Raw genomic sequence first — 12,184 nt, 5'->3', positions numbered from 1 at the left:
AGCAAACAGTAAAACAGCATTGGTACTGGCCTAAAAATAGACACACAGATCACTGGAACAGAATGAAGAGGACAGAAATAAATCCACACTTACGTGATCAATTAATCTATGACTAAGGAGGCAAGAATATACAATGGCAAAAAGACCAGGGCATCTGTGTGGCTCAGTCGGTTAAGCATCCAACTCTTGATTTTGGCTCAGGTCATGATCTCACAGTTTGTGAGACTGACTGAGCCCCATGTCAGCAGAGAGACTGCTTAGGATTCTCTCCCTACATCCCTCTCCCCGCCCCTCTCTATGCCTTTCTTTCATCTCTACCTCGCCTCTGTCTCTGTCTCTCTCTCTCTCTCTCAAAATAAATAAACATTTAAATATATATTTTTTTAAATGGGAAAATACCATCTCTTCAATAAATGGTGTTGGGAAAACTGGACAGCTACAAGTTAAAAAATGAAACTGGGGCCACTTTCTTATACCATACACAAAAACAAATACAAAGTTAATTAAAGACCTAAATGTAAGACCTGAAACCATAAAGCTCCTCACAGAAAATACAGGCAATAAACTCTTAAACATTGGTATTAGCAATATTTTTCTGGATCTGTTTCCTCAAAGCAAGGGAAAGAAAAACAAAAAATAAACAATTGGGACTACATCAAACTAAAAAGCTGTTACATAGTGAAGGAGATCATCATCAAAATGAAAAAGCAACCAGTGGAATGGGAAAAGATATTTGCAGATGATACATCAGATAAGATGTCAATATTGAAAATACATAAAGAACTCACCACACACACACACACACACACACACACACACACACACACACACACATCAAACTGAAAACTACAAAAACAGGACCTGAATAGAAATTTTTCCAAAGAAGACATACAGATAGCCAATAGGTATATAAAAAGGTGCTCAACATCAGGGAAAATCCAAATCAAAACCACAAAAAGATATCACCTGACTCAGAATGGCTATAAAATGAAAAAGACAAGACAGGCCTGTACTCAAGATGGCAGCCCTGAAGGGCATGGCCATTGACTCCAAGATCCCAAAGAAGTGCCAGTTCAGGGCGGACACAGAGTGAAGCCTTGAGGACAAGGCAGAGGAAAAAGAGGAGGCAGAACAGTTGGTTTTGCTGGAGTTGTCCAGAATTATTGATTCAGACTTTCTATCAAAACATGAAAATAAATCCAAGATGTTAGGACTTGACATTGAGAAGTCCATCCTGCAAGTGGACAGCTATGTCTTTGCTGGAGAGTATGAAGACACTCTTGGAATGTTGAACATGGTGATGCCAAAGGCAATTAAAAAGCAGTGCTAAATATAAATGCCGTACAATGAAGAAGCTTGGCATGAAAAGAACTCTGACAGAAAAGAAGGAGAAGACAGATGATGTAGAATGGCTGCAAATCGAGGACAATGATACAGACCCAACATGATGTTAGCTTTCTGCATGAAAACGAAAATAATTAAGTTGTAGCTCCAACCTCAAACAAACCCTGGGAACTGGAAGAGCAAGAGACTCAAATGAAAAATAATACAAACCTGAGTTATGAAGAGAAGAAACCACTGAACTTGGAAACAGAGAAGCCTGGTCCTCTTATTGATACCCCTTCTTCTGAGATGGGGTTGCACCCACCCACCTTAGAAATCAGTCATAGCTGAAATGTTTCTCATAACAATTACTAATGAACTTTTTGGAGTTTTTATATAAAATAATTAACTGTGTAGCTTTCACTTTTTCACTATTTTACTAGTTGTGTTACCTATACACACATTTCTAATTATAGCAGTTTAGTATACCAGAATCACTAAACCGGATATGATTTGAAATTTTAAAATATGGTATAAATGACTATAGGAACACTTCTCTGATAAGTTCTTTAAATTGGAAGTTTTATTAAGGTAAGTGTAAAAGGTTCTGTTTTTTGTTTTTTGTTTTGTTTTGTTTTGCAGCCATCACAAATCACCAAGAACTTAATGGCTTAAAATGACCTAAGTGTATTATCTTGCAGCTTTGTAGGTCTGGACTAAAATTAAAGTGTTGACAGGACTTCATTATTTTCTGGAGGTTGGGGGTGGGGTACTGTGTTTCCTTTTTCATTCAGTTGCTGACAGATATCAGTTCTTTGCAATTGAAGGATCAAGGTCCCATTTTCTTTCTGTCATCTGAGGGCTGTTCCCATTCCTTGGTTTATGGTCTTCTTCTCTTCAAAGCCAGTTATGGCTAAGTCTCTCTCACTCTTTGAATCTCTCCTGCTTCTTTCATCATCTTATCTCTGACCCAACTTGCAATTACCTCACTCAATATCTGTTATTTCTTTTTTGTTTTGTAAAAAGAAAAATCCCAGAATTATTCTGGTTAGCAATGTGTCCTTATATGTGTGGCCATATGACTAAGTTCTGGCCAGTGACATGGTATTATAAGTATTGAATAATAAATATTTCTGGAAAATTGCTTTAGATTTTAAGGCCTGAGGTGAAATGGGCCAGTTCATCTTCTCTTTCTTCCTGCTGAAACATGGATGTGGTGGCTAGAGCTTCAGCAGGCTTTTTGGACTACAAAGTAATATTGGAAATAGAACTATGAATGGCAGAGCAACAAGGTAGAATATTGGAGCCAGTACTTGGGTGGCTCAGTCAGTTGAGTGACCAACTCGTGATTTCAACTCAGGTCACAATCCCAGAATCATGGTATTGAGACTCACATCAGGCTCTGCACTGAGTATTCTCTCCCTCTGCCCTTGCCCTCACTCTTTTTTTCTCTCTAAAATAATAATAATAATAATAATAATAATAATAATAAATAACAGTAATGGATCCTGATATGATAGTACCTGAACTGACAAGAATAAAGAAGGTTAAAAATAACACCACTTCTTTTTCTTCCTGGTAAAATGACTTCAAGTTTATATTGTGGCACTGCTTTCTCTGGAAATCTACTAGATAAAATAATAATAGAATGTCAACTGTGGTGTCAGGCAGTAGTGTTTATGATTAAAAATAACCCCTTATTGCTAAACTGTATCTAGACCAGGAAGGCTATGACAACTGTAAATGCTGGACTTTGGGTTTCTTTCAGTGCTTTGTTTCTTATTACAAAGATCCTTGCAAACTACACTCAGGGCTATTTCAAGAAATATTGGTTCCTGGGGAGCCTGGAGTTTCTAACCCAGCTTGGTTTTTGCACCCACCCAAATGATCTTGTTCCCTTACACCTGAACTGACACTTGGGTGCCAGAGGAGAGCCTCCTGTTGAAACAAGGCTTATGCTGCTGTGCTGGAACCTTTGAAGTTAAATGAGTCTGGCGCCAGTTCAGTCTCATGAAGCTTATTGGGTACTGTGAGTTTGACTGTCATCCCAAACCTACGACTACTGCTGCTATTCAAGCAGAAAAGGCACTGCACCTACCTACTTCTGGCCTTTTATGTGAGAGAGAAATAACTTTTCTCCTGTTTAAGTCACTCTATATTAGTCACACATAATTCTATTTAATACTTATGCATTTTGAAAAATAGAGAAAAGTACAAGGAAGTAGATGGAAGATTCTTGAGATCTGTAATCTTGCAGAAGGAATTGATCTAGACTGCAGTGTAGGTCTACCTTTGTGGGGAATAAGGTTAGGAATTTCCTGAGCCTGCACCAGTGGGTTAACACAGTTTAAGATACAAGCATCCAATAATAGGTAAACAGGGCAAAAATGCCCCCAGTATAAAACAAAAGCAGAAAGCTTCTTCCACGGGTCGAGAAAGTGTGAAGAACTAGTAAGCAGGGCAATAGACCACAGCAGCAGGGTGAAATTGTCCGGAGCCAATTAGCAAAAGAAAGGTGCCTTGTTGACCCTGAGGTAGAATGTTCTACCTGTCTTATCCCCTAGGCAACAGACATGATGCCTGGTGCCTGCCATAAACAGTCACCTGCTCAGTGCCAGGATTTTGTTTTGTATTGACCCAAACTCCTAACACCATAAATCTTTGAAACTCCCTTTCTCTCACACAGTTGAGTTAATGGTCACTGTTTCATTGTCTCTTTCTGCACATCCATCACATTTGTAAGCCTTCCTATTCTAATAAATATGGAACAAGAACCCTTACTCAGGGCTCTTGTCTCCTCCCAGACATTAGCGTCTCTCATATTTAATTCTGCATCTGCCCTCTTGCTGGACAAGAGATAACTCCAGACTCGAAGGCGTACCTTATGTGGAAGAGGCTAATAAAGCCTTATATGCTGAAGAAGAAGAAAAAGGACAAGATATAAGTGTTGGCAAGGATGTGGAGAAAAAGTAACAGTCATGCACTGGCAGTAGGAATGTAAATTGGTGCAGCCCCTGTGGAAAACAATGTAGAGGTTCCTCAAGATATTAAAAATAGAAATAATATATGATCTAGTAATTCTACTTATGGATGTTTATCCCAAGAAAACAAAAATGTTAATTTAAAAAGACATGTGCACCCCTATGTTACTGCAGTATTATTTATAATAGCCAGAGTATGGAAGAAATCTGTCTATTGATAGATGAAGGGGAAAAGAATAATGTTCTTCAACCATAAAAAAGAATGAAATATTTCCATTCAGAACAGCATGGATGGACTTATAGAGTATTGTGCAAAGTGTAGTAAGTCAAACATAAAAAACAAGTACCATATGATGTCACTTCTGTGTGAGACCTAGAAGTTAAACAACTTAACGTACAAAGCAGAAATAAACTCATAACTATGAAAACAAACTGGTATTGCCAGAGGGAAGGGGGGTGGGATGATGAGCCAAATAGGTGAAAAGGATGAAGAATGAAAAACTCTCAGTTATAAAATAAATAACTCAGAAATGTAAAGTACAGCATAGGGAATATAGTCAGCAATATTGTTATAACTTTGTATGGTGACAAATGGTAACTATACCTATGGTGAGCATTTTATAATGTATATAATTGTCACATCACTATGTTGCACATCTGAAAAGCAAAATTCTTTGGAAGAATATGTCAAAATCCAAAATCTGTCCTTCACATTGTCCAGGATACAAACCAAATTACTCAACATAATTAGCAATGAAAAAACTGTGATCAATTCCCAGTAGAAAAGATAGTAATAGGAAAGAAACCATAGGTGACCCATATGTCACCATTAGGAGACCAGAATATGAACATACCTATTTTTAACTATGTTTGATCACATAAAGAAAATATGTCATACTGGAAAAATGGGAAATTCAGCAGAGATAACAATTTAAAGATAACAAGTAGAAATTCCAGAACTACAAACTACAATATGTGCATTAAAAAAAAACATATTGGATAGGGTAAAAGCACAATAGAGATGATCCCCTTCCACCAAAATTTCAAAAGTTAGTAAACTTAAATGTATCTCAATAAAAATGATTTATTCTGAAAAACTAAGGGGGAAAACTGAAAATACAAACAGACTCTTAAGAATCTGTGGAACAAATTTAAATCTTGCATGCAGACAGAGATGTGGAGGAAAGAGATGGGGGCAGAAGAAAAATTTAATGATGTAAAATTTCCTGATACCATACACAAAAATTAATCTGAGATAGATTATACAACTAAAAGTAAAAGCTAAAATGTAAAGCTTTTCAAAGAAAATATTAGAGAGGATTCTTTGGAGCTAGAAAGTCTTAGAGAAACAAAAGAAACCAAACAAACCACAAACTAAAAAAACTACTCAACTACTTTAATAAAATTAAAGAGAAAAACTGGATTTGATCAGAATGAAAAGCTTCTGATCTTAAATAAATAAATAGATATAGGGACCCTTGGGTGACTCAGTCTTTTAAGCATATGATGCTTGATTTTAGCTCAGGTCATGATTTCACAGTTCATGAGATTGAGCCCAATGTCAAGCTCTGTGCTGACAGTGTGGAGCATGCCTGGGATTTTCTCTCTTCCTCTGTCTTCCTCCCTAACTTATGCTCACTCTGATTCTCCCTCTCTCTTAAAACAAATAAACATTTTTTAAAAGGTAAAATAGATGTATAAAGAAGGTCTATAACAAAATAATATTTTTTTAAAAAACAAGTAACTCATCACAAATGGAAAAAAAGAATACATACTTCACAAAAGAAGACATGCTATTTTTTAAAGTAATTTTTCCTCCCAACATGGGGCTGGAACCCACAACCCTGAGATATAGAGTCACACTCTATTGACTGAACCAGCAAGTACCCAAAAAGGAGACATACTATTAATTATTAAGCACATCAGCAAAGTGCAAATTAAATCCACAAAGACATATCTCTACATAACAGCCAGAATGGTCAAAGTTAAAAGGAAAATGTGTATTTTATTTTATTGTTTTTAAGTTTGTTTTTAATTTCAGACAGATAGGGAGAGAATCCCAAACAGGATCCTCACTGTCATTGCAGAGCCCGACATGGTGCTCAAACCACAAACCATGAAATCATGACCTGAGCCAAGGTCCAGAGTCAGATACTTAACCAACTCAGCCACCCAAGTGCCCTTATATATAAATTATTTTAAAACAGAACTGATAAAACCAAATGCTGGCAAAGATATGAAGCAAAATCTTATATGTTGTTGGTGGGAGTGTAAAATCATACCTTTACTTTGAGAAAAGATCTGGAATTTAAAAAAATCTAAGCATATATTTTCTGTGACCCATAAATATTACTTTTACTCATCTACGCAAGAGGAATGAAAACCTGTACCCACAAAAATAGCTGTTGATAACAGCTTTATTCATCATAATAAAAAATTGGACACACACAGGTGCCTATCAATAAAAGCACAGATTATCAACTGTGGTAAATTCACACCATGGAAAGTTATAGCAAAAAAAGGAACACATTACTTATTCAGTCAGCAACATGGATGAATGTCAAAAAAAAATATGCTGGGTGGGGAGGAGCCAAGATGGTGGAACATCATGGAAGTCTTTTTTATGTCTCGCATACATGAAATGCAGCCAGATCAACACTAAACCATCCTGTACACATACAAAACTGATTTGAGGATTAACACAAAAGAATGCACAACCTGAACCACAGAACTCAGCAGGCACACGGCATGGAGAGGTAAACTGGGCGAGAGAGGAGACACAGAGGGCAGGGAGCTGTTTTTGGTTGCAGAGAGAGGAAGGAGACGGGGGCGGGGGGGGGGGAGAATATGGGAAAAGCACCCCCCGAAAAGCAGCTGGAGAGAAAGTGGACAAGTGGAAACAGCTGCAGCGACTGAATTGAAAATGAAGAAAGGAGAGAGGGCTTAAATTCCATTAAGACTCTATAAACAGGGGGAGGACAGAGTCTGAAACTACACAGCTCAAATACTAGTGGTGCTCTGGTGGGAAGGGCAAATTCCTAGGAAATGAGTGAGTCCCGGAGGTCCTCAGGCCACTAGAGATTTTCCATAATGCCAGAAACACCGCTGCTACACCATCGTGTGAGATTTTTCTGGGGAGGGCTGGCACCCAGCAGCAAGGTCTCAATAGCATTCCTGGGTGTGGCCGACACCCAGCCACTGCCCAGTGAGATCCTCCCCCAGAGGATTTGAGCAGGTCACAGCCTCAGTCCCTCAGAGGTGAGGGGTCAGGAAACAGCCGCATTTCAGAAAAAACTCAGGAGTGAGGTGCTGCCTGAAAGCCTGATGGTGTGGTTACAGAAAGTGCAAAAGCGGTGAGTGGGCTGAAACTGAAGACAAAGGATGGATGTGCAGTTCTTGGTCTGAGAGAGCACACAGTTCTGATACTATCCTGGATACCATTTTCACAGGCACGGCCTCTGTGCATGCGCATGCGCAGTCACACCTACAGGTGTCACAACAACCCACCCAGTAAGCTAGCAGCGCCATCTAGTGGAGAACAGAGCGGCTACACTAAGCCCCACTCAACTGGCCAACCTCCCTCTTCAGGAATACCACAAATCTCTCCGCCTGCTTAGTTTAAAGACAATAAAGTGCTCCATAGTTTGACTTCTAGGGGAAAACGATGTAATATCAATGGTATTTCAGTCTTTTCGCTGGCTCATCTATTAAATTTTCTTTTTCCTTCTTTTTCTTTTTTTTTGTTTCTTTTCCTTTACTTGAATACAGAATGATAATAAGAAATTTTATTTTTATTTTCAATTTTTATTAAAATATTTTCCTTTATTTTTTGAATAAATTTTTTACTTTTTGTAGATTTTTCAAATTCTATTTTACTTCCACCTTTTCAAATTATCCTTTTTCATGTATTTATTTTCTCAAATTTTCAAACTTTTTTTTGCTCGTTTTTGTTTGTTTCTTTTTTCCATTCCTTTTCTTTTACCCTTCTTTCTCTAATCAATGAAGTTCCTTTTAATAACCAGACCAAAACACACGTAGGACATACCATCACTTATTTGATTTTGTGTGTGTGTGTGTGTGTGTGTGTGTGTGTGTGTTGTATTTCATTATTTAATTTTTACTTTTCCACTTTATTCTCCAATCAATCAATCTCCTTTCAATAACCAGACCCAAACACACATAGGATACAGCATCATTTATTTGATTGTGTGTGTGTGTGTTGTTTTTCATTTTTTAATTTTAATTTTCTCCCCTTTCTTCTCTAATCAATCAAGCTCCTTCTAACAACCATGCCAAAACACCCAAGGATTTAACATCATTAATTTGATTTTATGTGTGTGGATGTGTTGTTTATAATTTTTTAATTTTAAGTTTTTCCTTTTTTCTATAATCAATCAAGCTCCTTTCAAAAACCAGACCAAAGCACACCTATGATCTAGCATCATTTATTTGACTTTTATTTGTGAGTGTTGTTTTCAATTTTTTAATTAAAAATCTTTTTTTTTTACCTTAGTAGTTCCTTTTCTTCTTTCAAAATGTTGAAATGAAAGAATTCACCCCAAAGAAAGAGCAGGAAGAAACGTCAGCCAAAGACTCAATGAACACAAATACAAGCAAGATGTCTGAACCAGATTGTAGAATCACGATAATATGAATACTAGCTGGGGTCAAAAATAGATTAGAATCCTTCTCTATAGACACAAAAAAAGTAAAAGCTAGTCAGGATGAAATACAAAATGCTATAACTAAGCTGCGATCTTTAATGGATGTCACAGTGGCAAGGATGGATGAGGCAGAGCAGTGAATCAGTAGTATAGAAAACAAAATTATGGACAATAATGAAGCAGAAAACAAAAGGGAGAGTAAAACAAAAGCACATGATTTAAGAACAAGAGAAATCAGTGACTCATTAAAAACAAATAACATCAAGGAGAGGTAAGATGGCAGAGAAATAAGGAGCTCTGTACATTTTGCCCACCCATATCTCTCAAATAAAGAAGGGCTGAAGCCATAAGACACTGAACTGCAAGTGTCTGGAAGGAAAAGAGACAGAGTCCACTAAGAAGACAGCCTCCTAGGTGCGTGATCGCAAATCGGGGAGGATAAAAACAGGCTGGGACATGGAGGTGTGAAGGGGAGGGATCCCCCTCCATGGAAATCTAGGGAGAGACGACAGGAAGAAAAAGAGAGGCTGAAACCGCTCATAGAGCTGTCTCTGGTGAAGAGAAAAACCTCAGTCTGGGATGTAGAGGGATCTTATCACCCCTTCTGAAACCCCAGGGCATTCAGAGAGAGATACTTTCTCTAGCTGTGGCACTTTCCTTGGGCAAGGGGCCCCAGTTCCAGAAAGCATCAAAAGAAACTGCTCCCTTACTCTTCCTACTCAATGCCCAGCTAGGAAGCTACCTAACCTGGGAGAGTACATTTAGGGCTGCATCATTAAAGTGCATGGACTAAGATCTGGAAATGATGTGGGGCTTGGAAAGTACAACTCAGCCCACCTTGGCTATGCCAGCAGCACAGGGACATCGGACTCAAAAGAGTGAGTTGCAACACTTGGTTCAAGAAGGGACAGTGGCGCCACCATTTTTCTCCCCACAACCACCAAGGCAGGACCTCAAGGTGTGGCCAAGGGACCCACAGTGGAGGCAAGACTTGCCTATACCAAACCACGCCCATTCACACTGGAGAGCTACCTTTTTTTTCCAAGAGGCTGAGGCAACACAAACACTGATGCATTGCCTGTGATTTAATCTAGATCAATATTTGCTATTCAGATATATTTTCCCTTATCTCATTCTTATTTCCCTGCTCTGCTGAACTGGGCACTCTGGTCATTGGTTTGCGTAAGCAGTCAAATTTAATACATTCTCTTGATACACATTCTACACCTCTGTCACTACCTTCCTTTCTGTTTCTGAAATAATCAGACTACATAGTGTCTTTGGGTATCATTATCTTCATTTTTTTCTCATGACCTCCTACCATATTCTCCACTTTCTCTCTCTAATTAAGCCTTTTAGTCTCTCAGCCTGGTCAATGTTCAATTTCATTTCCTCCCCACCCCTGTCACTTCTCTGTTTGTATATGCCCTTCCATCAGCACTGCCTTCACCCTGCTCTTTATTTGTAGCTGAGATTTCTGATTTTATTCTTTTAGACTGTCATTTTGCTTTTCTTATTCCCCTCCCTTTCCCCCTTTTGGATTGTTTATTTGTTTGACTTGTCTGCGCATTTGTATGCTTTTGTTCCATGTGTGTTAGTCTGTCTGTCTTCCTTTTCAGGGCACCTCAAGAAACAAGCCAAAGTACACATAGTGGAGAGTCCCAAATATCAATAAGACTAGAGACCAAAAAAAAAAACCCCACAAGAGAGAACAATGGACACCATTAAAAGTACACTTCCTGAACGGAGAGGCCCTGAGCAGTCAATGAGCCTCCATTAACATAGCAGTACTCACATGTGCAGAGAGCATAACAAGCTTTTACAACTGACAAGAGACAGAAAGCTAGCCAAAATGATTAATTCTCCTCTAAAGGAATTCCAGGAAGAAGTCACAGCCACAGAACTGTTCAAAACAAATAAAAGCAACATAATGGAGCAAGAATTTAGAACAATTGTCATAAAACTAATCACTGTGCCTGAAAAAAGCATTGAAGACATGAGAAAAGCTATTGATACTAAGACTATGAACCTTAAAAATATTTGTGACGAATTTTAAAATGCTATAAATGAGATGCATAATAATATGGAGGCTGCCACGGCACGGAATAAAGAGGCAGAGAGGCAAATAGGTGAATTTGAAGACACAATTATAGAAAAAGAGGAAGCCAAGAAGAAGAGAGAGAAATTGATCCAGGAACACTAAAGGAGAATTCGAGAACTGAGTGTTACAATCAAACAGAAAAATATCTGTATCATAGGAATTTTTGAAGAAGAAGATAGAGAAAAAGGTCCTGAAGGGTATTTAAACAAATTATAAGCGAGAACTTCTCCAATCTGGGGAAGAGAGCAGACTTTGAAATACAAGAGGCACAAAGAACTCGTCAGTCTTAACTTGAATCAACCTTTGGAACAATATATCATAGTGAAACTGGCAAAATATAAGGATAAAGAGAGAACTCTGAAAGCAGATAGGGATAAAAGGGCCCTAACACTCAAAGGGAAACCTATCAGAGTAGTTACTACAAACTACAAACTCTACAAACACGTACCCCAGTCAAACGGTCCCCGAGTAGGTGGTTGGTGCCGGCGAAATATCTATAGGAAGGAAGACAGACAACATGAATGGTGGTAAAACCACACTTTACTAAGAAAGTCAGTGTCTTTTATGCCATAGGGGTTTTACACATTTTTTTCTCTTTAATGATTACAAAGCTTATGGTCCTTGAGAGAGTAAAAACATGCCCTGGGAAGGATCATTTTTTTTTTTTATCACAGAAAAGAGAACAGCCGTGAAAACAGAAGTAAAAAAAACAGGAATGAGGGAGTCTGTCTCTCAAAGAATCTTCTTTTCTTCAAGGTCCTTTAGCAGTTATGTCTGGGCAAGATGCTTATCATTCAAGCGGTTAATTTTAGACAGAGGATTGTGTTTGCCCCAACAGCAGGCAATGAGCTGGGAACAGAAATAAAGTAAGAGAAAGCAGGTGTCACTAACTGACCCAAGTTGATTCAAAACTTAAAGGTGTATGCCTTTATTGCTTTTGCAAAGCAATGAGAAAAATCTCAAATTTTTTCTCCTGCACCCCAGAGGCATAGCGTCCTCGGTCGCTTATGTAGATTCTCCTGTGTCCCGGAGGTCTGGTCATCAAAGGTTGCTCTGTGGGAGGTTTTTTGGCCTGCTGGACCCTAACACTACCTAACAAACCATGGCAGGACAGA

General features: G+C 38.3%; 1 pseudogene; it reads left to right on the top strand.

Annotated features, from left to right (window-relative positions):
* Positions 1-1,018: 1,018 nt before the first annotated feature.
* On the top strand, positions 1,019-1,674 carry LOC115290618 (annotated as a pseudogene).
* Positions 1,675-12,184: the final 10,510 nt, after the last annotated feature.

The sequence above is a fragment of the Suricata suricatta genome, chromosome 4 (assembly GCF_006229205.1).
Source record: "Suricata suricatta isolate VVHF042 chromosome 4, meerkat_22Aug2017_6uvM2_HiC, whole genome shotgun sequence".
NCBI classification, from domain to species: domain Eukaryota; kingdom Metazoa; phylum Chordata; class Mammalia; order Carnivora; family Herpestidae; genus Suricata; species Suricata suricatta.
This window is presented reverse-complemented; position numbering and strand designations above follow the sequence as displayed.